Here is a 14,399-nt window from a genome sequence, read left to right as displayed (position 1 = left end):
ATCACATGCAAAACACCATCCCACCAAACATTTGAAAAATTCAAAATGAAAATTGTTGATCTTATTACACATTTGTCTACTAGCAAAAGTAAATTAAGAAGATAAATCCCAAAGTTGGTGGAAAATGGAAAAAAAAAGAGTTAAACAGAGCATGTTAGCAACATACTAAGAAAACAATGTACATTTGACCTGGTATATTTCTATTTTCAGAAAATTGCTTAAAGGAAGCAGGCCTTTCTTGCTGTCGAAATTATACAGTGATTGCTCACAGCAGCACTATTTATAATGCCATGAAAACCTGGTAGCTACTTCAAATGTCCAACAAGGGGGAAATGGCTAAAATCTATCACACGGTACCAAGGTGGAATGTTCTTTGGTCATTAAATATTACGAAACTGACATTTTTATGTGGAAATATACATTTTAAAGTACATTCTAATTAGAAACACAAACTAACCAGGAGCATAGATGAATTTAGAGTGAGTCATTCAAGATTAATTGGTCCTGAGGTTATTTATTTATTTATTTTTAAAGAGATGGGTTCTCACTCTGTCACCCAGGCTGGAGTGCAGTGGCGCCATCATAGCTCACTGCAGCCTTGAACTCCTAGGCTCAAGTGATCCTCCTGCCTCAGCCTCCTGAGTAGCTGGGACTACAGGTGTGCGCCATCACACTTATTTTTATGTTGAGTCAATAATAAAAGAGACTAAAGTATGCTTCTATGGAAGGGGGACGGCAACTTTAAACGCCGATGCGGTCTCCTGTATTTGGAGATTTTCTATTCATGTGCAGTTTGGTTTATAATACAATTGGTCTTTTTGAAGGTGCAGAAGTTTGGCCCATTGAATAGAACACTGCATTTCCTACGACTGTCTTAGACCACTACCCAGTCTCCTTGTACCCACTAAAGTCATGAAAAAACCACGTTTAATAAGATCTCTGCCATTAGAACGCTAGCAAACTCTTACCAACTGTTTTTCCCCCTGCGGAAGAACAGAACACCAAGTTTCATCAGGATTTTTTTCTAATCAACAAAAGGTAAGTGAAATGAGCTCATCTTTTTCTGCTAATCATCAGAATTCTCAAATATTGGGCACATTATGCAAAATGCTAAAAATTCATACTGATGACTCCAACTACAATATTTGAATCCTAAAAATTTTTTTTCCAATGCAAACAAAAGCCACTTCATCCAGGATAAAGACCCAAGTTATAAACATCCCTCAAGACAGCAAAGGTGATCTAGAAATTAAAACTTTAAAATAAACAATCTATATAGGTTCTATTAAATTACAAATTATCTAGATGCCTTCAAGGTCTCTTTTCGCTCTAATACGCTAGAATTCATAGCCCTCCAGCCCCCAAAGTCTACTGCTGGCTTTTAATTAGGTGTGAATCTGGATGTAGCCGCATGGAGATACACAATTTCACAAGCCTCCGCAGGGCAAAGGCAGCATCATCCGAAATCAATGCACAGGAAGGTTCCCCTGTTTGCAGGTCCACTGAGTTATCAGAGACAGTAAGGACTGGAGAATTACATGGTCACTTTTATGTGGAAGAGGAAAGCCAGACAGAGATAAAAGGGCACCTTGCCTCAAAGCAAGATCAAGCCCAGGAGGCATATACACAGGAGAAGCAAACACTGAACATTAAAATGCTCAATTTAAAAATGTGCTACTGCGCATATTTAAAACCATTAGAAAAGAGGCAGGGTGTGGTAGCTCCAGCTACTTGGGAGGCTGAGGCAGGAGGATCACTTGAGCCCAAGAGATGGAGGCTGCAGTGAGCTATGATCACACCACTGTACTCTAGCCTGGGCGACAGAGTGAGACCCTGTCTCAAAAAAAGAAAAAAAAAACCCCAGGCATTAGAAAAGTGGCATGCCTGCTAGTTCCAACATAGCCAACTGTTTGCAAACTTCCAGATGCCTTTTCCCTTTTGGGGGAGGGTCCCCCAACCTGCACCTCTCAACAGCACAGGACCAGGCTGGGCAGCTCCTGGAGCACCCGCCGCTCAGAGTCACTACATAAACCAGGTCAGACTTTCTGACAGGCTCGATTAATATGAGAAAATCTATTTTATGAAGTGACTTTGGTCTCAGCTCTTTGATTATAAATTATAGCTTTTTTAGAAGAGGAAGTGGCGTGCAGGAAAGAACATACAAGTCTGCAAAGAACAGGAACAGATCAAGGCCTTCTCTCCAAGCCAAGGAGGAGGTGCCACCGGACACAAATAAAAAATTATGCATAATTATGAAAATACACCCTTCCTAAGTGGTAATAAGTTGTCTTCAAATGTCATTTTACAAACAGCCAAGAGGAATAAATGCAAGTCATTAAATGTCACTTAAAGGTACTTTCTATCATTTAAACTCAAAGGTGCAACTGCAAAGTAAATTTAAAATGAAAATCAATAAAAAATTATGTAGTTTTAGAATTGTTTTTGGAAGTTTACTAGAACTTTTGAGAAAACAGGAGCTGACGGTAACCTGGAGCCAGGCGTTCGTTTATTGGTTAAAAAATCTGGGTATAAATTAGATGAGACACTCTCTGGGGAGCTGCCCGTGGGAGTTGCTGCGGAGCTCGTCAGGGCATTTGTAGATTCAGCAGGAATCTTCCCTGCGGAGCCACCGGTCCATCAGCTGGGGTGCCACAGATATTTCCCTGGCACTTGGCCGCATATACTCTTGGGGAGTTTTGGGATTCAAAGAATGGTCCCCAAAACCACAGGGATGCCACATTCTTCTTGTGAACAGGGTTTGCATCTGGCTCAGTTACAGTCAGACCTCTGTATCGGCGGGTTCTGTATCTGTGGAGTCAACCAACTGCAGATTGAAAATATTTTTTTTAAAAAATCACGTCTGAGTAAGTACAAACTTTTTTCCTTGTCATTATTCCCCAAACAATACAGTATAACAAGTATTTACATAGCATTTACATTGTATTAGTTATACATAATCTAAAGATAATTTAAAGTATACAGGAGGGTAGGTGTAGGTTACATGCAAATACTATCCCATTTTATATCAGGGATTTGAGCATCCATGGATTTTGTTGTCTTGGAACCAATCCCTCGAGGATACCAAGGGATAACTGACGATAGATCCTCATGAAAATTAGTCAAACTGATAGAACCACTTGTTAATTGGATATATTCTAATGTATGAATTCCAACAGTGGCTACAAAACCGTATACCATCAAAAATTGTGAACCTCTTCTAGAACTGTGTTTTCATTTTCACCATATATCCCTGCATGTCTTCAAAATGTAGGAATCCACTGAGTTCTAGGCCATTTCACAATGTAGAGAAATTTCTATCTCCAGCCATTGGTGAATGTGTCAAGTCCAGCTTCAATTCTGAATGCTGAGACTGCTTTAAAACAACAACAACAAACAAACAAACAAAAAACCAAAAAAACAACACTCAGGAATGCCCTTGTATGCTGTGAAGATTTGGAGACAACTTGGAAAGTCTTATCAGTAAGACAGTACAGTCTACAGGGCAAAGAAAATCAGGCTGATTTGGGTTCTCAGAGATTGCCTTAAATGAAGGTGCAACTCAGTACCCATCTTTAGTGACTGCTGCAAGGCTAGTCGTCAGATAGCACCTAACAAACTAAACTTCAACACTTCACTTCTACTTCTTCCTAACATCCTCCAAACTGGTGACAGTGATGACAGTTATAGGCAGAAGGAAAATCACAATCTTGATTACTCCTGTGATGGACACAATGATCTTAACCTGTGAAGTTCTCAGATGCTCCCGATGAATACTACAAGCGAGGCCACCCCAGGCCCAAATGCTAAACCTGACACCTTCCGTTCTCCCCTTCCTGGCAGGTGCTCCAGCTGCAGCCAACAAGCTCCGCCTGCCCTTTGTTAGCCCAGCTCCTGACAGAAGATGATCATCCTAACGGTAGCATTTGCTTGCTAATTACATTAAGCCTTTGCTTTCTGGATTGAGGGACGTATGCTAAACTGAGAAGAGCTGCATTTGGTCCACGGGCCCCTGATGGATGGAGCGTGGCTCAGGTCTCTGCTAGATCAGAGTTGTGGCCTCAGATCACCGTGCCTCCTCCTAAGTGTTTGGCAAAACTTCAACCAAGGAAAAAACTGCTAATGAAGTTTCTTTTCAAATCTCTGCCTGAGTTTAGTGTTTTTCCCCATATTACAAGCTGATATGTCCCCTTTTAATGCTCTTTTTGTTTTTTTTTGGTGTTCTTTTTATTCCACACACATCGATCCTCTTTGGCATTCTTCTTGCACCTTCCTGAGGCTATTTGAGTCCTTTTCCTCCTGCATTCCCTGCAGTAGGACAGCCCATCTCCCTCTTCCGCAGTCTGCCCTTCCTCCTTCCTGCATGTTCACCTGCTGAAGCTCGGGGGTCTCAGATTTTCCAGAGGCCCCGAGGGAGGTTCCTTCCCCAAGCATCCAGTATATGCTGGGATGAGAGGCCAGGTAGAAACGTTGGGAGGATTCCACCTGGCAGTGTGAGGCTCTCCCAGGCACAAAATAAACATCCCAGGCTAGCAAGTGAACCTGGCTCACGTGGCATTTATTAACATGTAGGAGAAACTGCTCCAGGGAGGATGCAGGAAGCTGAGTTACCGACTAGGAAGGGCTTTGCTCTTGGTTCTAAAAGAGCAAACAGCAGCGAAGTAAAAGACTGTTTTATATCAGTGTTCTTTAAAACTTGCTGTTCTCATTATCTTCGTCAGCCCTGAGTTAGCCCTGATGCTACACACAAACTGCAATAACACGTGAACGACAGATCTTGTCTTTAGATTCTATAAGAAATTTCTCTGCAGAGTCTAAAAATGGGGCCACCTCATATCTTAGAAAAGTAGAACCACAGGGCACCACTTGTGGCTTAAATGAGGTGACATACAATGTTGGGGGGCAGAAGACGATCCCCCAGTATAAAGCACGTGGGCATGCTGGGTGCTTTTCAAAAGTGAAAGACCTCGATTTGGCTGACCTAAATCCAAATCCACCCAAGAAAGGAAATAAGGCTTAGAATCAAGGTCCCTCTATAACCTTATCTTGTTTCTTCCCCACCCCTGAGCGCAGGAAGGGACTATTCTCTGGAATTTCCTTATCTGACCAACTAAGCTTCTTAACCAAAAGTAACACAACTGCAAAAAAAGATGACTGAGGAACGCAACCACACCTGGACAGACTTTTCCACAAGATAATGCCTGCCTCTCGCGCTCATTCTGATTCCAAAGAGAATCATTTGTAAGTTAATTTCTGTCTCCCTGGTCTATTCATTCTCCCTAATAATCATTTACTGCCCCTCAAAAGCACTGTCTACATTCCCCATCTCCTCCCTCCCCTGTGACAAAGGGTAACATGAGCATGCATGTTAATAATTTTGTATGCCTTGTCTCTTATTAATCTGCCTTTTGTCAGTTGGTTTTCAGTGACCCTTCCGAGGGCAAAGGGGAGATTTTCCCTTCTCCCCTACAACAAAAAGTATTCGCCTCTATGGCATGTGAACTTAAAAAGCTCACTATCCACAAGAAGTGGTAAGGGCTGATGTAAAAAATGTTGAGACAAATGCATGCAAGTGAATTAATAGCGGGGAACACTGTGAGAAGCTAAAGCTCCCTAAGCTGATGCTCCAGAGGACAGCTGAGGCCTTCTGCAACACTATTCCTCTCAGTGACAATTAAAGATAGTAAAGGGAACGAATTATCCAGCTACCTACCTATCTACCTATCCATATGTCTAGTAGTCTTCCCTTATCCTTGGGCTTTGCTTTCTGAGGCTTCAGTTAGTTACCCACAGTCAACCTGGGTCCAAAAATATTAAATGGAACATTCCAGAAATAAACAATTCATCAGTTTTAAATGGTGCGCCATTCTGTGCAGTGTGATGAACTCTTGCACCACCCGACTCCATCCAGTGTCTCCATACTGTAGTCACCACCTGCCCCTTTGTCACTCAGTAGCCATCTTGGTTATCAGATGGACCGGACTGTCGTGGTCTCCTGGTGCTTGTATTCAAGTCACTCTTGCTTTACTTCATAATGGCCCCACCACACAAGAGTGGTGATGTGGGCAATTAGGATGTGCCAAAGAGAAGCCATACAGTGCTTCCTTTAAGTGAAAAGGTGAAAGTGCTTGACTTAATAAAGAAAATAAAAAAAAAATTTGTACGCAGAGCTTGCTAAGATCTATGGTAAGAACAAATCTTCTATCCCTGAAATTACGAAAAAAGAAATTCATGTTAGTTTTGCTGTCACGCCTCAAACTGCAAAAGGTATGGTCCCGGTATGTGTAAGTGCTTGGTTAAGATGAAAAAGGCATTCAGTTTGTGGTTGAAAGATGAGAACAGAAACAGAAAAATGTTCTGATTGATGGCAACCAGGTGCAATAGCATCCGTGGTTTCAGGCATCCACGGGGGGTCCTGGAACGTAACCCCCAAGGGTAAGGGGCACACTGTACAGTGATACAGGTACACAGTGAGACACACACACCCTGGAGGGGTGTTCTGGAGGTAACTGATCGGCTGCTGGCTAAGGCCCCTGCTTCTCCATCATGGCGCCACATCTAAGTATGTCCTCAGGAAAATGTGCATGAGGACTGACCACCACATCACTGACCCTTAAAAAGGTCTGATGTCGTCTGAACTAAGTCTAAGCTGACTCAGAGCAGAGAGACGGCCTGGGTGAGCCCCCTCCCTCCACCACGCCTCCCCTTGGACACGTGCGCCTGCCACTTGGCTCCGTTCGCATTGCTAAGGGTTTTATATAAATACAAATCCACCCAAGAAAGGAAAACTATTTCCCCTTTTCCTGCTCTGGATAAAGTTCCAGCAGACTTGGCTGAGGATTAGACAAGCTTCACAGATCAAAGCGTGTTGGGGAGAGGTGCGGGGCGGGAAGGAACAGAGCCCAAACCCAACTTGGCTCTCCCCTCTCTGGAAACGCAAGGCAGGATTACAAAAAGCCCACGCTGCTGGACTGAAGTGCTTTCAAAAGGTTACTCTTTATTTTGATAGCCTGTCACCTACTTCTTACTGGAAAACGGTTCCAGGCCCAGAGAACTTACTGCAGACACCATAAAAGCGTTCAGACTACCACATTCTCCCTCCGACACGAGTTTTCCTTTTGACAGGAAATAAGAGGAGCTTTTATGACCTGAAGTCTGAAACACTGGCCCAAGGGCCGTATCAAAATCTACCCGATTCTGAAATACTAAGTCTTTAAGAATGATCAGAAACCATATACAGGCCATCCTTGAACAACCCGGGTTGAACTGTGTGGGTCTGCTTACATGAGGGTTTTCTTCCGCCTCTGCCACCCCTGGACATCAAGGCCAACCCCTCCTCTTCCTCAGCCTACTCCACGCGAAGACCACAGGCTGGAGGTGACCCCACCACTGCAATGATCCGCTTCCACTTACTGAACAGGAAATATATTTTCTCTTCCTATTTTCTTTTTTTAATTTGTTAATTTTTTTTTGAGACAGAGTTTTGCTCTGTTGCCCGGGCTAGAGTGCCGTGGCGTCAGTCTAGCTCACAGCAACCTCAAACTCCCGGGCTCAAGCGATCCTCCTGCCTCAGCCTCCCGAGTAGCTGGGACTACAGGCATGCGCCACCATGCCTGGCTAATTTTTCCTATATATTTTTAGCTGTCCAGATCATTTCTTTCTATTTTTAGTAGAGACGGGGTCTCGCTCTTGCTCAGGCTGGTCTTGAACTCCTGACCTCGAGCGATCCTCCCGCCTCGGCCTCCCAGAGTGCTAGGATTACAGGCGTGAGCCACCGCGCCCGGCCTTTCCTTACTATTTTCTTAATAGCATTTATTTTCTCTAGCTTACTTTATGGCAAGAATACAGTATATAAAATAACACATATAACATACAGAATATGTGCTAATTGGCTGTTTGTGCTGTTGCTAAGGCTTCTGGTCCACAGTAGCTATTAGTAAAGTTTTGAGGAGTCAAAAGTTATATGCAGATACTGCAACTACAAGGGAGTCAGTACCTCTAACCCTGAGTTGTTCAACTATATTTGCTTCTTGTCTCCTAATAAGGAAGACGACAAGAATTCCTGCAAATTCCTTTTTCTCTGAGGAAGGAGGGGGAGTGAAAGTTTGGGATTTGGGAGACAAGAGAAAACCCACAGACTTGGAGTGGGACCCGCAGAGCCTCAAGGCCAGAAGGAACCTTGAGATGGGTTGACTTCCTTCTTCTTCACATGAGCAATATCTCCCACGAGCATAAACCAGCACTGCGGGGAGGGGTTCCAACAGGGAGGTTCTCCCAGCGTGAGCTGTTCTTCATCTACTCCCCCTACCCAAGTGTCATGCACACAAGATCCAGCCTGGACCTTAAGCCATTTTCAACCAACAGCATCTACGATGACCAGAAAAGCATTAAATTGTACGAACTATCAAAACCCAGCACTCCTTAGCTGCTTGCACCCCTTAGAAGTTGTAATTGTAAACTAGAATGAATTCTTTATATTTCAAGTGTAGCGCCACCGCGAGCAGGTGCAGCAGACATCCAGACTGAAGCCTGGGCACAAAGACGAGAACATAGTCATAAAAGCGTTCAAGCAAGAAGGCAGGCAGGCATCGCCAAGTGGGAGCAGCTTCGTCAGCGGGAAGGGCTGTGCCATGGGGAGCCACTCCTCGCAGGCAGCTCAGTCCACGCGGAAGCCACCACTAACTCCCTGGGAACCCTAACCGGGTCACTTGCCTGGCTGTGGCCTCCGGTTACCTCCAGTCCTGAGCTCTTCCCTGAACTTCAGCCTGGGACACGACAGCCTGGTAACACGGCCACTGGGATACTGATATGGCCCAAATCACACTCCTGAGTCCCACCCGGTCCCAGATTCCCTGGGTCACTCCCTCCCCCGGCTTCCCTGTATCGGTGACCATGGTCTCCATTCTTCCAGTTACTTGGGACCACAACATGGAGTCCTTTTCCACTCCTTTTCTTCTCTCACCACCCACGGTGGAGACACCAGCCCCTCCCCTTCTCACCTTCATACACATCCAGCCTCTGCCCTGTGCACTCGGGCCAGGCCTGCACCATCACCTCTGCACACCACGGGGGGCTTCTCCCTGTGCCCCCTGCGTGCACACCCAGGCCAGGGTTCTCTCATGACACAGGAGTCTCCAGCGCTTGGTCACTCAGAACAAAAGGCCACGTCCTCCCCAGCGTCTTCAGGCCCTGTGGGATCTGCTCCCGGCCACGGCTCAGAAGGCAACACCTGCCCTCTCTCCTCCTCCGTCTCCCCCGTTCTGCTCTAGCCTCACGGCCCCCACGCCAAGCACCCCCAGCTCAAGACCTGTCCTTACCACCTGGCTCCCCGCCCCACCCCACCTCATTGAGGTCCCTGCTCAAATGTCACCACCTCAAAACCCCCTTCCCTGCCACCCTGTATAGAGAAGAGCACCCCTGCTTCCTGGTCACTCTGTAAGCCATGGCCAGCGATATTTTTCTTCAGAGGACTAAAGTCCACTTGAAACAGATCAGCTGACTGTGCGTCTCCTCCATGGGGCTGGAAGCTCCACAGGAGGGGATCTCCCTTGCTCGCTGTTGGATTCCAAGATCGGAACAGTGCCAGGCACACAGCAGGTGCTCGATGTATGCTCAATAGCCCAATTAATCCAGGGCTGAATCTCCAAGTCAAGGGCATAACAGGGCAGTCTCTCGGGTGCCTATTTCCAAATCCAACACTGGGGTGTGGCACAGAGTCAGGCTGTGAGGACCAAAGTCTACATCTTATTCTTCCAACCGGTACACAAGTGCCCAGCCAGGGGAAGTTTCCAGACTTCCCTAGGCAGTCAGCCTCCTCAGCAGGGAGAAGGGGAAAAAAAAAAAAAAAAAAGGAAGTGCTCCAAGAAGTCACCCTGCCTGGCTGTTTTACTGCATTCCTGCATCTTTTTAAACTAAAGAGAAAACCACAACAAACTCAGGATACATTTGGGGAGATTCTAATGCCAACCGCTTAAAATATTTTCTAAATTTTGAGGATTACGTGGCTCAGGGACTGTTTATGGGAAGCCTGTAAGTGTAGCACAAAACGTACTCTTCTGAATTACAGTTGAAAATGGGTTACTTTGAGACAGGGTGGGCAGAGATACAACAAATTATTTAGTGCTCTGGGTGTGGGGCAGGAGGAGACTGCAGCTGAACAAAACCTTAGCATCTCCCCTTCTTTTCCCAGTCTCAGAGTTCCCTTGCTCCTGAGCTGAGCACGGTGGTGCCGGGTCCTGGGGCAGGAGCACCCACATCCCTGGAGGCCTCTCCCCCTGCAGCTCTCTCCTCTCAGACCTCTGTCTCTGTCTACCCGCCCTGCGCCCTGCACCCTGGAAACTCTCCAGGCAGTAAGCTGGTGCAATTTCAGGACTCACCTCATTCACTTCCCATAGCTCAAGGTCGCTGTTCTTTGTTACCTGATGCTCAGGGTGTTGGAAATTATTTTGCTATTTTTCCCCCTAGGTAAGAGAGTAAGTACGTCCCATCCCGTTATGTTACTCTTGGCTGGCAGTGGAAGTGTGGCTATAGGTGTGTTTTGGGTTTTGCTTTGATTTTTTCCCTATAGGTTTTGAAGTGCTGTTGATCCTGTGAATGAAATACAGTCCTATACCCCATAATGACGTTTTGGTCAATGACGGACCACATCGACAATGGGGGTCTCATAAGATAATAGAGCTGAACAATTTCTGCCACGTAGTGATGTCATAGCCATCGGAATGTCACAGCACGGTACGTTATTCACATGTTTGTGGCGATGCTGTAGACAAACCTACTGCACTGCCAGTTGCACAAAAGTCTAGCACATACAATTATGCAGTGTGTAATACTTGGTGATAATAAATGTTACGGGTTTGTGTGTTTACTGTACTTTTTATCATTAGAGTGTGCTCTACCTATAAAGAAAAAAAGTTTACTGGAAAACAGCCTCAGGCAGTTCCTTCAGGAAGTATTCCAGAAGAAGACATTGTTATCACAGGAGACGACAGCTCCATGCCTGTTACTGTCCCCTTCCAGTGGGACAAGATGTGGGGGTGGAAGACAGTGATATTGATGATCCTGACCCTGTGTTGGCCTGAACTGTGGGTGTTTGTGTCTTAGTGTGGAACAGAAAAATTGACAAAGAATTTAAATAGAATAAAGCTCATAGAATAAGGATATAACGAAAGTAAATATTTTTGTACAGCTGTACGACATGTTTGTTTTAAGCTAAGTGTTACTATAAAGGTCAAAAAGTCTAAAAACTTAAAAAGTTTATACAGTAAAAAAAGTTATAGTAAGCTACGGTTGATTTATTATTGAAGGAAAATATTTTTTATGAATTCGGTGTAGCCTAAATGTACAGTGTTTATAAAGTCTTCAGTAGTGCACAATAATGTCCTAGGCCTTCCCATTCGGTCACCACTCACTGACTCACCTAGAACAATTTCCAGACCTGCAAGCTCCATTCATCATATGTGCCCTATACAGGTGTACCTTTTATCTTTTATATTGTATTTTTACTGTGCCTTTTCTATGTTTAGATACATGTAGACACACAAATACAACTGTAGCTATGTTACAGTTGCCTACAGTATTCAGTACAGTAACATGCTGTACAAGTTTGCAGAACAGGAGCAATAGCTACACCACACAGCCTAGGTGGGTAGTAGGCTCTGCTATCGTGTAAGTACAACACACTTTCTGATGATCATCAACGACGAAATTGCCTAAGGACTCACTTCTCAGAACACATCCCTGTCACTAAGTGATGCGTGACTGTGGTTTCTTTTGAAATAGTAAGCCTGTCACCAAAGTCAAAAACAAGCTCTTCCAAAGACACCGAATGAAAAGACAAGTCATGGACTGGGAAAAAATATTTGCAAAGCATATATTTGATAAAAGACTCTTATCCTGCATATATAAACAGCTCTCAAAACTTAAGAAAATAAACAATTAAAAAAACTGACACCAAAGAAGGTATATCCAATGATAAATAAGCTCATGAAAAGATGCTCAACATAATTCATCATTAGGGAAACACAAATTAAAACCATAATGAGCTACTACTTGATACGTATTAGAACTTCTAAAATGAAAAAGGCTGAGCATGTCAAGTGTTAGTGACGACGTGGAACTCTCGCATGCTGCTTGTGGCATTTCTTGAAAATTTGAAACATACACCTTATTATGTTATCCAGCTATTCCACTCCTAGATATTTACCCAAGAGAAAAGATGTACACATGAATGTTTGTAGCAGCTTCATTTAAAGTAGCCAAAAACTACAAATTGCCTCATTTGATGCCATCCAAATGTCTATTAAAAGGTTGGTGGATAAACAAACTGTGGCATAGTCATACAACAGAATACCACTCAGCCATAAAAAGGAATGAACCATGGGTCTATATGACAACGCTGATGAACCTGAAAATACCTATGCTGAGTAAAGGAAGACATACCAAAAGACAGTGCATACTGTATAATTCCATTACATAAAACTCTAGAAAACTCAAACTGATCTACAGTGACAGAAAGATCAGTGGTTGCCTGGGGTGGGGGTGGAAGCCAGAAAGGGACAGGAGTGAGCAAGGAGCCACCTCTGAGGGCAATGGATATGTTCATCATCCTGACTGTGGGGAAGATTTTAGGGGTGTATGTTAAAAACAAACAAAACCTAAAGCAAAAACCTAAATGATCACTAGGAAAGGCATGACCACCGCCCCCAAAGAAAATAAAAATGCTTGACAGATTCTGGGAAGGTCAAATTTCATTGACCATATTCCACGAGTTTTATGCTAAAGAATCAAAATCATGCTGAAGATCTTGTAAACCCACAGAAAGGCAGAAATTCCTTATAAGTATGTATCTTTTTGTTGAGATTCTTTTCTCAGCTTATATTTATGATAATTTCACTTGTGCCTCACTGTAATGTTGGTGAAAGAAAAAAGTATATTCTTTTACAACATGAAATTTCAAGCTGAAGCTATACTCAATCATGTAGAAAGTTCTAACAGTAATAATAGTAATACTAAATATTATCTAGTATCTAATAATTGGCAGTTGATCCTACCTACCAATGGCTATTAAATTAGGAGGTCAGGGTATTTAAAGAAAATTGATGGTTATAATTAAAGGTAATAATATGGAAACATACCTAATGACTACAGTTGAAGCATAAACACGTAAGAGCTGACATTCAAGGAAGGTAAGTCAAGATAAACATACCCCTACCCACCTCTAATCAACTAGAGACATATAAGCTTAGCTTTCTCCTCCTCATTTTCATCCTCAGGAAATGACTCCTGACTGTTACAAGGTTAAGAGAACTACAACTTAGAAATGAGATGTTCACCTTTCCTTTGCTTTTTTTTTTTTTTTTAAGTGACACATAAGCATTAGTTCATCCAACATTATGCCACCAAACTTCAAGGAAAGACAAGGCTGAGGGTAATTAGAGATCAGGACACCAGCTCCTTTCAGGATTAAAGCACATAGTCATCTAGTGGCAGATTTGGAAAATTAGCTCAAAAGAGCACCATCTTCTCTCCACCTAGACTGGAAATTATACCACTTTCGATAAAAGGAACAGAAAAATGAATAACTACCATAATAATCGCTATCATCTAAGAGAAAATTTACCCTGGCTTTTAGGAAAGGAAAAAGAGCACTTTATTTCTGGAGCTGAGAAATTACATCACATTACATCCAAGCTCTTTGTAAAGTGAAGCCCATCTGCACCAGAGATGATTAGTTTAATAAAAGCCATCTCAAGTAAAAAAGTATACAGGCAGTCACCAACCTACAGACACTTGACTTTCAAAAATAAAAAATGGCCTCATTCCTGTAGCAGTGCTCTCTCTGACGCTGGTTAACAAGTCCCCCTAAGCAGGCCACCTGTTGCCCTGCATCCTCGGCCACCTGCCAGGCTCCAGTGCAGCTGCCGCGTCCCTGCACTCTCGTTCCACTCCACAGACGTGGGAGCACGTCCACACTCCAGCCATGTGGTCCTTCCACCGCCCTCCCGCCTGGGGCAGGTTCCAACTCTGAGGGCTTCCAAGACTCAGGGAGGGGACAAACTCCAGGGCAAACTCCAGCCAGCTGCCCAGTCAGTGAAAGGTGGGCTCTGGCCAAGTGCCGACTGTGATTCCAGGCCAAAGCCACCGAGTGCTTTGAACAAACTCAAATCACATTTGACGAAGAAAAAAATAGCATGAATGACAGAGAGAAGCTCTCAAGCAAGTCCTGGCAGGGCCTCTGGTTTCTCTGTCTGTTTCTACCCCTCCTCCTTTAAAAGCCAACAGAAATGGGAGAGCACCTGAGTCCACCGGGGAAGGGGAAGGCATCTGGGCCCCCCAGGGTCCGCAGGCCCACAGGCCACTCCAGGCACGTCCTGGCGTGCGAGAGGAGCTGCTGCCAGAGGGAA

At 44.2% G+C, this 14,399-nt stretch overlaps 1 protein-coding gene and 1 long non-coding RNA gene across 9 annotated transcripts in view; one reads left to right on the top strand and one right to left on the bottom strand.

The window, feature by feature from the left end:
* Positions 1 to 10,711, top strand: part of LOC123626468 — a 61,842-nt gene extending 51,131 nt beyond the window's left edge. For 4 of the 7 annotated variants that reach the window (XR_006730862.1, XR_006730864.1, XR_006730865.1 and 1 more), the window contains 2 exons: positions 825 to 1,038; positions 3,841 to 4,194. This is a non-coding gene — a long non-coding RNA (uncharacterized LOC123626468). The other 3 variants (XR_006730863.1, XR_006730867.1, XR_006730868.1) reach the window with 3 other exon arrangements.
* Positions 1 to 14,399, bottom strand: part of MFHAS1 (multifunctional ROCO family signaling regulator 1) — an 80,887-nt gene that overhangs the window by 14,291 nt on the left and 52,197 nt on the right. The window lies entirely within an intron of this gene.

Source organism: Lemur catta, chromosome 22 (genome assembly GCF_020740605.2).
Source record: "Lemur catta isolate mLemCat1 chromosome 22, mLemCat1.pri, whole genome shotgun sequence".
NCBI lineage: Eukaryota > Metazoa > Chordata > Mammalia > Primates > Lemuridae > Lemur > Lemur catta.
Note: the sequence above shows the minus strand (reverse complement) of the source record. Positions and strands in the feature narration are given on the sequence as shown.